The sequence below is a fragment of the Capra hircus genome, chromosome 4 (assembly GCF_001704415.2).
Source record: "Capra hircus breed San Clemente chromosome 4, ASM170441v1, whole genome shotgun sequence".
NCBI lineage: Eukaryota > Metazoa > Chordata > Mammalia > Artiodactyla > Bovidae > Capra > Capra hircus.
In genome coordinates this window covers 41412289-41425029 of record NC_030811.1, presented here as the reverse complement: position 1 = coordinate 41425029, position 12741 = coordinate 41412289, and the positions used below count along the sequence as shown (strand labels likewise).

General features: G+C 42.6%; 1 protein-coding gene across 1 annotated transcript in view; it reads left to right on the top strand.

Moving 5' to 3' along the window:
• The window catches only part of GLI3 (GLI family zinc finger 3), a 314645-nt gene continuing 302116 nt past the window's right edge, over positions 213–12741 (top strand). The window contains exon 1 of the mRNA XM_018046999.1: positions 213–323. The gene's annotated coding sequence lies outside the window, so the exon portion shown is untranslated. The remainder of the gene's footprint in view (positions 324–12741) is intronic.

Here is a 12741-nt window from a genome sequence, read left to right as displayed (position 1 = left end):
AGGGATCGGATTACACGATCCCTGAAACCGATGCCGGAGTCGCACGAGCGGGCGGGAGCGGGCAGGGGCAACGCCACCGCCACCGCCGCCGGCGCGCTCGCACACTCGCCCTCGCGCCCCCTCGCCGCCCCGACCCTCCCTCCCCGCGCGCCCAGCGGCCGCCTGCGCCGCACCATGCCCGTCGCCGGGGACCCCTGCGCCCTGCCCGGCCTCTTGCCTTAGCCCGAGCCGCCCGCGGCCGCGCGGAACCCAGAGCCGCCCTCCCGCGCCCGGGACGCGGGTCTATGGGAAGTTCGGGGACTTGACAGCCGCCGCCGCCGCAGGTACGTCCCACCCGAAGTTCTTTGTTTCCCGGGGCCCCGCACCGGGGAGCCAGCTCCTGCGGCCGCGCCCGCGCCTCTGGGTCGAGAGGGTAGTCCCCGACGGGGGGCGCGGGAGAAACTGAAAATGGCTGTCAAAAGGCGCCCAGATTTCGGGAGCCGCCGGTAAGGCATCGGAACCAGTCTTCCCTTCGCCCCCTCCTGCGTGATGCTCCCCTTCCCAGCGTCTGACCTGGCGGCCATACGGAGACGGGCTGGAGAATTTCACCTCCCAGAGTTGGGAGGTCGGGGGACGAAGTTTGGAGCAGTCGCGGCGGGTGCACCCCTCGCCCCGACTCGCTTTCCCGAGGGCTGAAAGGAACTCCGCTAGCCCCCGGGGGTCGGGCGCGGAAGGCGGCGGGCGGTGAGGTGGGTGCGCGCGAGGAGCGCCTCGGCGGGGGCTTCCTCCAGCCTGCGCTTCGCATCGCGGGTGGGGTGTGAGCCGGGAGAAAGAGGCGCGCCTCCGTCGTAAGAGAAGAAAAGTGAAAGTTGTACCATCTGTGGATGATTTGGGATTCTTTCATTTCTTTTCCTTTCCAGAGAGAGCATTAAAAAAAAAAAAAAAAGAAGGAAAGTAAGGGAAAAGACAACAAAAGAAATAAAAGCATTAGAAGCTGCAGGGAGTGAGTGATGCGGGGGTGGTGGTGGAGGTGGTGGTGGTGGTGGTAGTATAGGTGGGTAACAGTGGCGCCTGCAGTGATCATTTAAGAGGTCGCATTTTCAGCGAGCAGAGTTGGGTATGAATCACTCTGCAGGGGACAGTTACTTTCTGGAGTTGCAGAGGCACATGGGCGGGAGGAGGTGGAGAAGGAGTAAATATTTACCCCAAACTTAGGGAGTTTGTGAAGTGACTTATAAGCAGATTGCCAGATGCCGAAGCACCACCGCACAGCCAGGCCTTTTATCCTCCCCTGAACTTTGTGCTGGAGTCAGCGATGGCACCTCCTTCAGGAGATGCCGTCCGGAGAGCGGCTGGACCCACGCTTCCCTGGCTGACCTAGCGTAAACAGACTGTGCGGGAGGCATCCTCCGGGCGACTCCTCCCGCCCGCCCTGGGGTCTCATCTCCGTGGTGTGCAGTCCCGGATAGATTCTGGCCTTGGGTACAGCGCTCGTGGCCCTCTGCCAGTTTATATGTACATATATTTATGTAAAACATTTTCTCCCAGCTCTCTGCCAGCTGTTCCACATTTTCCAGCTGCCATTTCAGTTTGAAATGATGGACCGTCCGCATCTCCAAGTAAAAAAGCCCCGTTAGTCGGAGGTATGGAGGGTCTGTCGCTGTGCAGAGACCTGGCCAGTGGCATTAGCCAGACTGGTTCTAGAAAACACCTTTCTTCGCTCCTTCATCTTTCTCCCTTTTCCTCCACAGAGCCCTTTGCTGGAAATGCGCAGTAATTAAGCTTCCCCCCCCCCCCAATATGATTTTGGACAGAATTGGGAGATTTTTGAGATCCCTGAAATATAGGTCTGGTGGAAATAAATTAACTTTTAAAAAGAGTTCCAGCTTGAGCGCCTTGGGCATAGCTGGTGGAGCCTCTGTCACGGCCATTTCTATTTAAGGCAGGAACTATTCACGGTCACCATGTTACACTTTTTGTGTTGTTTGGTGTCTTAGCATATTATAGACAGAAATCTTCAAGAATTGGCCTAAAGTATTAATTTTGGCCTAAAGTATTAATTTTGAGTATTTATGTAATTGCTCTGTAATTTGAATAGGTGCCTTATTGATTGATTCCTGTAATTATTTCATTTAGGTTTTAAATTAAAAATTAATAATAGTCTGACAGTTTCTTAATTACATGTGTCAAGATTATTTTGAAGGAGGAAAATGCTATGTTTCAAAGTAGTGAAATAACCTCAAAATCACTCTATCTTTCTAAAGCAGAACAGTATTTCATTTGAGGGGCTATACTGAAGTAGCGGTGATTGGCCTTAACAATGTAAACTGTGTGAAGTATCTAAAGAATTTGTTTATGTTAGGAAATATTGGTCTTAACCTGGTACACAAACACTTTGGCCAGTTGGCCTGTAGTCAGACCTAAAACAAACATGAACTAACATTTAAATTAGTTGTAATAGCATACTTATAGAGAGAAGAGGTTTATTTTACACTAAAAGCTATTTAATCAGAAACTGCCTGCCTAAGGGGAGAGCCTTTCAGGGTATATAATTCTTAAAGTCAGCCTAGGAAAGCTTTGGTTTCAGATGCCTGAATGAGGCCAATGTGAGAGGTGTCCAGTGAAATTTCACACACACAGAAGCACTTTAAAAGGTATAGACTATATTGTTATGAATAGGGTAGTAGGTTCAACTCAGATACTTAAGAATTCTTGGTACCATTAACATGTTTGGATTCCTTGATTGGACCCTGACATAAATACACTTTTCCATAAATACACTTTTCCAGTATGTTGAATTTGCAAAGTACTACAGACAGAAATGAGAAAATTCAGTACTGATAAAAAATGACTCTGGTGAGTTATTTCATTACTTATTTAATGAAAGTCATTAATTTATCAGTTTGATGCCCCAGCCTAAAAGTTGAACTTCCCTTTGTTTCTTGGCCAGTTTTCTTAATTACCTGCATGCTGTAAGGGTTTCAGACTTCCTCTGTGCTTCGCCATTTAGGGGTCCTTCCATCTATGCGAGCTGTCCTGTTTATCCTTGCCCCCTTTTTAGGAGGATAAGGTTTGGGAGTTTATGAAAGGAAACAATTTAATAATTATTGTTCCATGCACTCGCTTATATGGAGACAGTAGTGTCCTAAGAAAAACCAGTCTTGAAGGAAAAGTGAATCAGTGAGTCATGAAATCCTCAAGAAAACCTTAGTAATGGAATGTTAATGCTTTTAGACTATAGTAGATTATCTTAAAAGTCAGCCTTTTCTTCTTCATGCAATTGTTGTAAATCCCCAGCTAAAAAATTCTTTGAAGGAGGTTTTAGTTTTGCTGGCATCCGTATTCTATAGTCGGTCTGATCTGTTTTGGAAGAGTCAAGAAATTTTCTGCCAACTTATATCATGAGAGTCAATTAAAATGCTGACATGACTGTAGAAGAAATTGTGTGTGTGTGTGTATTTCATTTGGTAAGTATAAGATTCTACTCTAATAATGATTTCAGGTTGTCATTTCATGAAAGGCTACTAGAAGATGCTGCCCTTCACTTCCTGTTGTCATTTTTCCAGATGAAAATTGATTTGTTCTAGTTTCAAAGCAAATAAAGGGAGACAGAGTAAACAACAACAGGGCAGGGGGAGCGCCACAAACTTTTTTCAAGTACTTTCAGTGTGTTTTTCATCTCTACTTTTATTTGATGGGCCTGTGAAATAGAGCTGTAGACTGGCGAAGACTTTAAATGAAATTTCACACTTTGATGATTTTTTTTTTTAACTTTGATATATTGACAGCAAAAGGAGCTGCAGAGCTTTTTTTTATAACTTGAGCAGTAACGCCAAGCAGCAGTCAAATGTCTCTGTGCATTTGTGTTTAACTGCAGAAGAAAAACATGTCCATGGGCAGTAGAGGTTCTTATCAACCCCCTAATCCCAGATCCCAGCAAACCTTGAGGGCATGCCTCAGATCTTGCTGAAATCACTGTAGACTCTCACAGTTTGCAGATTAAATATGCTATGTGTTCCTGGCTCCAACAACAGTTTTATGAGCTCACTAAGCTTCCTGTTTTAAGATCGTTTTCTTAAGTTTTTAGAAGCTGTTAAAGGCAATGCTGCCTGGAGTAAGTGGTACTTGTTAATTTAGAGACACTAGGTATTTCATGCTCTCTTTCGAAATTGCCAAAATTATGATTTTTCCATCGAATGGCTAGTTTTACAGGGAAAGAAAGGGAGGGGAGCCGTTGGAAAGAAATTGAATGTTAACTGTGTTGGCAAGTGTATTCGACTGCAAACTTTATGTGGTGTCTCAATTGTTTCAAGGCACTTTTCCTTTGCCTCACCCCTTAAAATTAGACTTTTTCTACTTGTAATTCTAATGCACTATATTTTAGTGCCACACTTAGCTACTCATGACCACTTTCAGGTTGGTTTTTTTTTTCTTAATGTGAAAGTGTTTTTTGTTCCATGTGTGTATATTTCAATCCGACAAAACGTCCCAGAAAATCTATGGCTCTCTAAAGAAACTGAATGAACAGGCCATTACCTAGTTAATAAGGTGGCATTGGGACATTCCAGCCCCCCTCCTGAAAGGCAATATTGTGTGGCGCTCCACACATGCATCTGCAGCATTTAGGGTTGTGTCCTCATGTTAGGGTGCTTTTGCATTTTGCATACAAGTCATAATTAAAAAAGAAAATACTTACATCATCGTCCAACGACCTGTCACATAATTCCCAGGAGAACTCGAGCCAATTTTGTGCTTAAAGGTTATTCAATGAATGAAATTGTGAAAGCCCATTTGTCAAAGTGCTGCATGGTTTCTGTTAGTTTTCAAGCCCCAAATTCATTGTCTGCCCGGGCCCAGCCATCAGTCATCAGTGTATTAGCGCTGCCTTCAGGCCATGGTGCCCAGCACTTCTTCACACCATTATAGCTTTGAAAGTGTACTCTGTCGACTTGTAGAATTACTGCTCTGATTTCCGCTTGGCTGGGTTTGAGGTAAGTCCCCTCCCTACCTTCTAGCTGACTGTAATCCTTGCTTTCTTTTAAAGCTTCTTTCCAGAGATTTAGGGGAAAACTTTCTTAAGGGCCCTGTTGGCATCACACTGTGGTTTTGTTGTGGCATGCAGTGTACATATAAATTGTACCTGCAGTAAATTGGATTGATTGCTGGCCTCAAACAGCTAGTGGGCTTTTCTTTACTTTTTTTTTTGGAAGGGAGGTGAGGTGATGTGTGTGTGTGTGTGTGTGAGAGACACAGGAGTATGTTTTAAACATCTGATTGTATATTTGGGTAATTTTTATGCTGTAGAATGAAATTAAATAATAGGAGCTAAGTGTCATTTTATTTAAATCTGTCTCTGGAAGTACCTTCAGAAGCCAGTGTGACATCCTATTTGTTAATTTTCTTGTGGAAATTTGCAGCTTTAGCTCCCTGGACTTTTGGGGAGATGGCGTAAAACAGCTAAAAATACTCCAGCGTTGTATGTTACATGGGTTTTTACAAAAAGAGACTGAAAACTCACAATTCAGATGAAAACTAACTCTCAAATTGCCGTAATGAAGGAATGAGGCAGTGAAACCATATTCTCGATTTTATCTTGTGATATTTTGGAAAAGAATAATTCAGTCTCAGGAGACATTTTTTGGATGAAGCCTAAATGAACTAAGATGTATGGAACCCTGAATGGAGCATGGACCAGGCCATGCCACTTCAGGACAACATCTGCTGTTTGAAATGTGAGGTTCCAATGAAATTCCACACCAGGGTGTTTCATTGGGACGGTGCATTGTTTGGTATAGTTTTCATTGGCAGTTCTGTATATGATTGGTGGGCAGGAGGTGAAAAATAAGACAGCTGAAGAATTCTGTAAAGTTTATAGGCTGAGTCGATCAGGAATAATTCAGAAATTATTACTGAGTAAACTGTGATTTTAAAATCCTTAAATATTGAAAACTGTGCTTTTTACATTGCAATTAAGATTCAAGAATCTGTACTTTAAAAATCAGGAGGCTAAAGTACAGTGAACAGTACCAGACCAAAAAAATAAGTACCTTTAGGGTATCTCCAGCTGATTTTAACACCTAGCAGGTATTAGTCCCATATTTGTGATGGTTTAAAGGTCAATTCTTATTCATAGAACATGTACTGTATCCCCTTAAGCTTGATTGTCAAGGCACACCTAATTCTAGGAACCAAAAGTTATAGAAGTTCTCTTAGGGTGATTTTTAAATGTAGCATTTTTTTTCCTTCTGAAAATGTTTGAAGATGGTTAATTCCTGTAAACTTTAGAGAAGTGAGACAAGGGGCATCTTTGATCAATCGTGCTGTTTTTTTGTGACATATGTAGGTTTAAGGGAAATAACAGTTTTCATGAGCTTAGCTGATCTATAGACTGATAACTGACTTATAGATCTCCTTTTCTGTCTGAAGCTTGTCTGTCTCCAGCAAACCCACAGAAAATGAGGGTGTCAGCTCTTTCCTTAATGGCACCTGCTATGCAGGGCACTTCCTGCAAACCTAAAGTACACTGGCCTGATGTTTCAAAGTTTTTGCAAAACTCAGAAACAGTAACTAACAAGTATTAAATACAGACCTTTATCCTTCAGATGTTTCTCATAAAGTCCTCCTGAAAAAGTTAGATTAGCTGATGGTCTTTCCTTTTAAGTACACATAGCAGAAAAGGGACACCGGCATACAAAACGTCATTTGTGATTTTAATGCTAGTAGCAATGATGACTTCATGTCAAATAAGATTTTCAATAGTTCAAGTTAAATATAAGGCTTTTTAAAAAGTTGAGATGTAGTTAATCTGCTAAAACCAAACTCACTTAATCCATAGATAGGCAATTATTTTCTGTTAGAGTAATTCCATTCCCTTTTCAAGTAATTCTGTTTGGGTAGGCCTATCATGGATACTGCTTCTCTGAGATTAGGAGCTTCAGAAACTGGGAAAGAAAGGTCTGAAAAAAATAGGTAGCAGATTTGGGGACCCCTCTAGGCTACCAAAGACCATTTTTGGTGACTTGAACAGAGAGGAGCTTCTTATTTGCAGTTAAGGCTTTTGGTGTTCCTAATTATGGGGGAATATGATCACATGTAAATATAAAATAATTGCACATTTAAAAATATAGTTAAAAATTCATGAAGATTTCATTAAGAACTTATGAAGTTGAGCTTGCAGGAAAGAAAGGCATTACAGACAGGGAAGGGAGAGGAAGCCATAGGAATCTTGGAAAATCTTGATGTGTTATAGAGGTTATGCATATCTAATTGATTTTAAGTTCAGAAAGATATCTTGAGTGCCAGGAAGCATCAACCATATTACAGACCTGTAAGAGATTTTCTGTAATGCATGATTATATGAAACCCACTGACATGTTTCAAATTCCCTAAATTTTGCTCCAGAATCGCTTCAAAGTTAAAATTGGTATTAGTTTGTGCTTTTTGATTTTTAAAAAATAAGTTTTCTTAGAGCAGCCATTTTATTTAGGAACTGAATTTGAATGCTGCAGGAAGGTATAACTATTTAATAGAACATTTTACCTAAATGGTTGTTCCAAGACTAGCATCTTGAAGAAGCTGCTAATCTGCCAGTAATATAGTGGGAGAAATGTCACTTTTCTGTGATGTGATGGAAGCTCCTTAGAAATCTTTACACAGGCTCCTTCTGGATTTTTGAAACAACATATTAGGAAGATCATTCATCTTATAAACATATGGACAGGTATAAGTAAAGATACTTTCTCTGGAGGAAAGCTTTATTCCTCTTCAGCAAGAGCTCCCTGAGTTGAAGGGAATAATTTCTCACTGAAGGCCTAATCCGCCATGCTGTTCAAAAGCACCCTGTCTCCTAGAATGCCTTCTTCCTGCCTTGGCAATAACTGATCAGAAACTGATCAGGTTGCCACTAATCAGGCTTTTAACTTGTTTTAAATCTTTAAATGCATCAAGAAAGAAAAAAAAATCCCAAATTCAGGATACTGAGAAATAAACCAGCTGGATTAGGGAAACCGATGAAGTAGTCTGCTGTTCACAAAGGATGCATTATTAGTTTAGAATTACTGTCTCATTTCATCTTCGATTAGAAGGTCATTTTATACAGTTCAAACATAATTTCAAATGTTGATTTTAGCACTGGTGGTTCTTTTTTTTTATTTTAACATTTTAAGGACTTAACTCATTCACAGAATCCTGCTTGTGTGTGCATCCCAGGGTTCACTGCAGAGATCTGCAAGGGGAAAGGCAGAATGGTGATTTTTCATGCTCTCCATTTATTATAGAAAGCTTCGTGGTTGAAGTTCGGAACTCCACTGAGGACTGTCACACAGAAAGCCCATGAGATAGGCCTGCCCCTTCACCACTCACACACCTAATCGGTTTAGGGCAGCTGATGCGGGAACACATTTGGAACCAGGTTAAGAGCCTCTGAAGCAAGTTAGAAGTTTGGTTATGTGAAGCGCCAGCCAGTGCGGTTTCTTGAAGATGTCAAGTGTCCCCCCGTCCTTTAATGTAGAGCGACACACAGTGTATTGCATTGCCAAGTGCCCAGAAAGTTGCATTTCCCCAAATTCAGCCTGTGAAACAGCCATGTGAATGCACTCAGGGCCGCTGCCGACCACTGTCTGCTGGGGATACTGCCGGACCAGTTGTGCAGTTTTCCAGTGCTCGTGAATCCTCCCCGCGAGCGGGTGACCTGGGTGATGCAGAGTGAGGAGGGCCGCTCCTTTGGTTGTGGAGGCCCTGCGGGGTTCTGATCGTCCCGACCCCTGTTTGCCCTTTCGCTGGGGCGACGCTTCTGGAAGGCGGATAAGAATGGAGCCGGCATATTCCAAGGGGCTAGTGCTGCGCGGCCGGGCGTTACCGCGCTGGGGAGGGAACTTATGGCGAGGCGGGCGCCCCGAGGCCGCGGCGGCAAGAACTGACACCGAGAATGGGGAGGCGGCCCGAGCTCGAGAACACGGACCCTGAAACCGTGCAGGGAACAGAAGGGAAGCCGGTGTGGAAGCGCAAGATGCAAGCGCTCCCAGGCGGCACAGACCACAACCCACTGCTTACTTTATATATATATATATATGTAATGCAAGATGACAACATCTTTGCAAAGATGAAAGTTTCTTTCTTACTAGCTCCAAGTGGCCACTCAAAAGGGAGGGTCACCCTTGAGGCTTGGTGGGATGGGGGATGTGCTATTTCCAATGCAGACCTCCCTTCCCCATTCTCCAAATTGGTACATGTTGCAGCTTTTCTTTGGTCGCCTTTGCAGTGGAGATGTGCGCTACAGCATCACATAGTCAGTGACTCCAGGACACGGTGTCTTCTTTTGATGCAAGTTAAGATTTATAATTTAGAAAGGAAAGACCCACCTGTGGGCAGGTTGCTGGTAACAGAGGGATTAGGTTTAAAAGAGGGTCCGGAATTAATTGTGCTCTGGGTTTAGGCCTCGGGGAAATTACAAAAGGATCAGGGACAGTTAGATGAATGGGGAAAAGCCAGGACTGTTTATTTTCAAGAAGGCGTTTTCATTCCTGCATTTACCTATGAAACATCAAGCTTTAGCAGGCCTATTAGAGCAGTTTTTCTTCGTTTCTTCTTTTTTTTTGTTTCATATACCCAAGTTGCTAGGACTCAAAACATCAGCTACAGATAGTTTTTCTTTCCTTCTCTCTTTTTTCTTTTCCTAAGCAGAAAGAGTCAAGGGGCATACCAGCAAATCTTGTGTGTAATGCAGTGGTGAAAAGGATTGAAGGAGAACAGTTTGACTTTATAAGAAAAGGAATTGGGTCCAAAAGTCGCATTTCATTCACATCTAAAAACCAGTGATATGTTTTCCTCAGAGAAAAATCTTTGAAGTGAAGCAGAACCGAAATTGTTTCCTTCAGAATTATGTTCTAAGTAAATTCTACTTTATTATTTAAGAAATGCCAAGTTTTAAAAGGAGTCCTGTAGGCTACTGCCCTAGTTGTGTGTATTTTAGGATTCCATCAGGAATTTTTACTGGTCACTTCTATACCTCATTCTTTGCTTTATCTCAGGACCGAGGACTGAGTTTTCCGACTCTGCTGAACATCCTATGAAAAAATTGCCACCACAGCTAGAGGCAGACTCTTTTCTGCTCACTAACTCTTCAGGCAGAGTTTTGATGAGGTGTGAGAGTCTCAAATGTGAAAACTTTCTCCTTTGTAACTGACAGAGACAAAGTTGGGTTTTTATCAGTTAAAAGAAGCTGATATAATTTATAGGGATATACAGGAAGCAGATGTCTGCCTTGGCAAGTTGCCATTTTTATAGCCCTATTCCAAGCATAAACCACCCTTTTAAATAATTAGTTACTAACTAATGAGATCCAAAAATAAGTTGTCAAAATAGAAGAAGGGGGTAGACTTTTGAGTGACCAAGGGCTTATTTCTAAAAAAAATCCATTTTGAACAGGAGGATGGGGGAGAAATTAGTATTCTCCAAGACCATTAATTAGTGTGATTTCAATCAGTGCCTGGGGCTTTACCTCTTCTTGGGAGCTTCTCTCTGGTGATGAGTATTTGGAGGGTTTTTATTGCTTTGTTAAAATGAAGTCCTTTGCTTGGGGGAAAACCAACAACTCCACAAAAACCAAGTTTGTCAAGGAGCTTTGGTGACTCCTCTCCCCACTACTATTAATTAGTTTCCTCTCCTAACGAAGAGACAGACTGAATTCCTACCAAGAATCCCATCTCTCTCTCTCTCTTTTTTTCCCCTATTCCATTAGCTGATTTCTGTGTCTGGTATCAGTAAACTCCATCCAGATTGCACTGATAAAACTCTATGTGTGTTTTGAGGGAAACAGTTATAATAAGTGCCTCTTTATCCAAAATGGTTGAAAATGGAGTGTTTTGATTGATTAAATGTTCCTGTTAAAAGTTTTTAGTTTTTATATAATTTTCCAGTTTACAAAGAAACACTGGCTACAAAGGAAAAGATACGTAGCTAAGTCAATGGCAGTTAAGATTGAAGATGGATGAACTGAGTCACAGGATCATTGTTGGACTGTGTATTTACTTAGTAAGCACTCTTACACGTATGAGGTGGTGGGGAGATAGCCAGGGACTTGTCCTCATGGAGTTTAGGGTCTAGAGGAGAAGACAGACATTCCGCAAAGATTCCAGACAGATGCAGAGTTGGTTAGGATGGTGGTTGGGATGGGCTGTTGGAATTCAGCACTTCATTCTTTAGCTTATCCAGTCTGCAAAGATTTCAGTGAGGACCTACAGCACTGAGTACAGAGTGGTGAACAAAAACATGTCTGCAAGTTCAGTGATCTTGATAATCACCATTGCTGTTTGAAATAGAGATTCAGGGGCCACCCCCAAGCATCAGGGGTTAGGCTGGCAACTCTGAATGTTTCACTGAAACAAAACAAGGCTGATTCAGAAGACGCTTGTACCACCCTGAGAAACAGTGCTGTGGAAGTTGAATGGTTTTAATTGCATGCTTTAAACATGATACTTAAGTCAATTTAGATCCCTTCTTGGCCTTTTGGCTAAGATCAGGTATAAATCAATTTTGGGGGAGCATTCAAAAAATTTAAAGAATTATTCTGGGTTTGGTAGAGCTAGAAGAGATGGTTGAGAATTTCTCTTTCAAGGGTTCTTGATTTGGGTTGGAGGGCTTGTGATCCCTTGAAAATCAAATGGACAGTTTTTTGTGTGTTTAAGTCTATTCTGGGGAATTCCCTGGTGATCCAGTGGCTAAGACTCTGAGCTTCCAAAACAGGGGCCACGGTTAAGTCCCTTGTCAGGGAACTAGATCCCACATGCCACAACTAAGACCTGGTGCAGCCAAATAAATAAAAATAAATATTAAATGTCTTTTATTAAAAAATGGATATCCTGGGGGGAGAGGATCCATAAGTTTTAACATCTCCTTAAAGAAGATTGGACACCCCACTACCCCCAAGGTTAAGTCCCACTGTGTGACACTGTCTTGTGACAGAGAAGGAAACTGAAAGTGAAAGTCACTCAGTTGTGTCTGACTCTTTGTGACCCCATGGACTATAGAGTCCATGGAATTCTGCAGGCCAGGATACTGGAGTGGGTAGCCGTTCCCTTCTCCAGGGGATCTTCCCAACCCAGGGATTGAACCCAGGTCTCCCGCATTGCAGGTGGTTTCTTTACCAGCTGAGCCACAAGGAAACTGAGGTGCTGGACAACTCCAGGGGACATCAGTCAGGCCCTACCCATTGACTGGTGCACCATGGCAACCTTCAGAAAAGAAGGCCTATAGTCTTTCACTATTGTGGTCTGTTGGGCTCTTTGAATAATGTTTCTGAATTTGGAGTGGATCTTATAATTGATATGTAAATTTAACCTAGGGTGTCTTTTTGTCTTTTTTATTCTAGAAAAGCTGTTCTTAAATAACTTGTGTGCTTTTCAGTGAGTGCCAGTGGGTAATCAAGGAGAAGATGTAGAAGTTACTGGAAGAGCTGTTGCTCCAGGGCCACAAGGCCTCTGGGCCTTCAGCTTTTCTAGTTAGTTATTATGCATTTTCTTGTACTATAAGAAAGTATTTGCAGTTCCCTTGCAAATGTGAGTTAAGTTTGACTATGAATCTTCCATCTGTTTCTTTAAGACTTTTAGTCCATGACCGAGTTGCCTAGTTTATTTCACTAATTGTTTGGATGGAACACAGTGGTATCTGCTCAATGTAGAAGATAGGCAGATGACTCCATGGAAGAAATGGCCACAATCTAGATAACTTGAGGGAAACATGGTAGAGAGGGGACTTGTCTTTTCT